This window comes from Oncorhynchus masou, unplaced genomic scaffold (genome assembly GCF_036934945.1).
Source record: "Oncorhynchus masou masou isolate Uvic2021 unplaced genomic scaffold, UVic_Omas_1.1 unplaced_scaffold_2001, whole genome shotgun sequence".
Lineage (NCBI taxonomy): Eukaryota > Metazoa > Chordata > Actinopteri > Salmoniformes > Salmonidae > Oncorhynchus > Oncorhynchus masou.
Genome location: NW_027008491.1, coordinates 3,983 through 7,523, shown reverse-complemented (window position 1 = coordinate 7,523; position 3,541 = coordinate 3,983). Strand labels below are relative to the sequence as shown.

The window sequence follows — 3,541 nt, the reverse complement described above, 5'->3', positions numbered from 1 at the left end:
TCTTTTTGGAGGCACAGGGGGATTAGGTCAAATGGTAGAGTGCTCGCTTAGCATGCGAGAGGTAGCTGGATCGATGTCCGTGTCCTCCAATTATTTAGTTTGGTTCAATCAGCACACATTGTTGGAGTAGCTCTGGACAGGAACCCAACAATACAACTATTTCCACCCCTGGGCTTACTGCAGTCACTACTTCAACCTTTACTGAACTACCATGAAAAATACTTTTAGACAGCTGAAGCAAGCATACTTTAAAAAAAGTATCCTTTCTTACTGACGAGCGATTTGGCAGTGCGGTAATTGAGATTTCCTACCTCTTGTTGCAGGCAAAGGGGGATTAGCTCAAATGGTAGAGCGCTCGCTTAGCATGCGAGAGGTAGTGGGATCGATGCCCGCATCCTCCAACTATTTAGTTTGTTTCAATCAGCAAACATTGTTGGAGTTGCTCTGGACACGAACCCAACAATTTCCACCCCTGGTCTTACTGCAGTCACTACTTCAACCTTTACTGAACTACCATGAAAAATACTTTTCGACAGCTGAAGCAAGCATACATTTTAAAAAGTATCCTTTCTTATTGACGAGGGATTTGGCAGTGCTGTCATTGAGATTTCCTACTTCTTTTGGTGGCACAGGGGGATTAGCTCAAATGGTAGAGCGCTCGCTTAGCATGCGAGAGGTAGCGGGATCGATGTCCGCATCCTCCAGCTATATAGTTTGGTTCAATCAGCACACACTGTTGGAGTAGCTCTGGACACGAACCCAACAATACAACTATTTCCACCCCTGGGCTTACTGCAGTCACTACTTCAACCTTTACTGAACTACCATGAAAAATACTTTTAGACAGCTGAAGCAAGCATACTTTAAAAAAAGTATCCTTTCTTACTGACGAGGGATTTGGCAGTGTGGTTATTGAGATTTCCTACTTCTTTTTGGAGGCACAGGGGGATTAGGTCTAATGGTAGAGTGCTCGCTTAGCATGCGAGAGGTAGAGGGATCGATGTCCGCATCCTCCAACTATTTAGTTTGGTTCAATCAGCACACATTGTTGGAGTAGCTCTGGAAACAAACCCAACAATACAACTATTTCCACCCCTGGTCTTACTGCTGTCACTACTTCAACCTTTACTGAACTACCATGAAAAATACTTTTAGACAGCTGAAGCAAGCATACTTTAAAAAAAAGTATCCTTTCTTACTGACGAGGGATTTGGCAGTGCGGTTATTGAGATTTCCTACTTCTTTTTGGATGCACAGGGGGATTAGGTCAAATGGTAGAGTGCTCGCTTAGCATGCGAGAGGTAGCTGGATCGATGTCCGCATCCTCCAACTATATAGTTTGGTTCAATCAGCACACATTGTTGGAGTAGCTCTGGACACGAACCCAACAATACAACTATTTCCACCCCTGGGCTTACTGCAGTCACTACTTCAACCTTTACTGAACTACCATGAAAAATACTTTTAGACAGCTGAAGCAAGCATACATTTTAAAAAAAGTATCCTTTCTTATTGAGAGGGATTTGGCAGTGCGGTTATTGAGATTTCCTACTTCTTTTTGGAGGCACAGGGGGATTAGGTCAAATGGTAGAGTGCTCGCTTAGCATGCGAGAGATAGCTGGATCGATGTCCGTGTCCTCCAATTATTTAGTTTTGTTCAGTCAGCACACATTGTTGGAGGAGCTCTGGACAGGAACCCAACAATACAACTATTTCCACCCCTGGGCTTACTGCAGTCACTACTTCAACCTTTACTGAACTACCATGAAAAATACTTTTAGACAGCTGAAGCAAGCATACTTTAAAAAAAAGTATCCTTTCTTACTGACGAGCGATTTGGCAGTGCGGTTATTGAGATTTCCTACGTGTTATTGGAGGCACAGGGGGATTAGCTCAAATGGTAGAGCGCTTGCTTAGCATGCGAGAGGTAGCGGGATTGATACCCGCATCCTCCAACTATTTAGTTTGGTTCAATTAGCACACATTGTTGGAGTAGCTCTGGACACGAACCCAACAATACAACAATTTCCACCCCTGGTCTTACTGCAGTCACTACTTCAACCTTTACTGAACTACCATGAAAAATACTTTTAGACAGCTGAAGCAAGCATACTTTTAAAAAAAGTATCCTTTCTTATTGACGAGGGATTTGGCAGTGCTGTCATTGAGATTTCCTACTTCTTTTGGTGGCACAGGGGGATTAGCTCAAATGGTAGAGCGCTCGCTTAGCATGCGAGAGGTAGCGGGATCGATGTCCGCATCCTCCAGCTATATAGTTTGGTTCAATCAGCACACACTGTTGGAGTAGCTCTGGACACGAACCCAACAATACAACTATTTCCACCCCTGGGCTTACTGCAGTCACTACTTCAACCTTTACTGAACTACCATGAAAAATACTTTTAGACAGCTGAAGCAAGCATACTTTAAAAAAAAGTATCCTTTCTTACTGACGAGGGATTTGGCAGTGCGGTTATTGAGATTTCCTACTTCTTGTTGGATGCACAGGCGGATTAGGTCAAATGGTAGAGTGCTCGATTAGCATGCGAGAGGTAGCTGGATCGATGTCCGCGTCCTCCAACTATATAGTTTGGTTCAATCAGCACACATTGTTGGAGTAGCTCTGGACACGAACCCAAAAATACAACTATTTCCACCTAAGGTCTTACTGCAGTCACTACTTCAACCTTTACTGAACTACCATGAAAAATACTTTTAGACAGCTGAAGCAAGCATACTTTAAAAAAAAATTATCCTTTCTTACTGACGAGCGATTTGGCAGTGCGGTTATTGAGATTTCCGACTTCTTGTTGGATGCACAGGGGGATTAGGTCAAATGGTAGAGTGCTCGCTTAGCATGCGAGAGGTAGCTGGATCGATGTCCGCGTCCTCCAACTATATAGTTTGGTTCAATCAGCACACATTGTTGGAGTAGCTCTGGACACGAACCCAACAATACAACTATTTCCACCCCTGGTCTTACTACTTCAACCTTTACTGAACTACCATGAAAAATACTTTTAGACAGCTGAAGCAAGCATACTTTAAAAAAAAGTATCCTTTCTTACTGACGAGGGATTTGGCAGTGCGGTTATTGAGATTTCCTACTTCTTGTTGGATGCACAGGGGGATTAGGTCAAATGGTAGAGTGCTCGCTTAGCATGCGAGAGGTAGCTGGATCGATGTCCGCGTCCTCCAACTATATAGTTTGGTTCAATCAGCACACATTGTTGGAGTAGCTCTGGACACGAACCCAACAATACAACTATTTCCACCCCTGGTCTTACTGCAGTCACTACTTCAACCTTTACTGAACTACCATGAAAAATACTTTTAGACAGCTGAAGCAAGCATACATTTTAAAAAGTATCCTTTCTTATTGACGAGGGATTTGGCAGTGCTGTCATTGAGATTTCCTACTTCTTTTGGTGGCACAGGGGGATTAGCTCAAATGGTAGAGCGCTCGCTTAGCATGCGAGAGGTAGCGGGATCGATGTCCGCATCCTCCAGCTATATAGTTTGGTTCAATCAGCACACACTG

At 43.6% G+C, this 3,541-nt stretch overlaps 1 non-coding gene across 1 annotated transcript; it reads left to right on the top strand.

Annotated features, from left to right (window-relative positions):
• Window positions 1-328: 328 nt before the first annotated feature.
• On the top strand, window positions 329-401 carry trnaa-agc (transfer RNA alanine (anticodon AGC)). The gene has a single exon. It is a non-coding gene; the product is annotated as a tRNA-Ala (tRNA).
• Window positions 402-3,541: the final 3,140 nt, after the last annotated feature.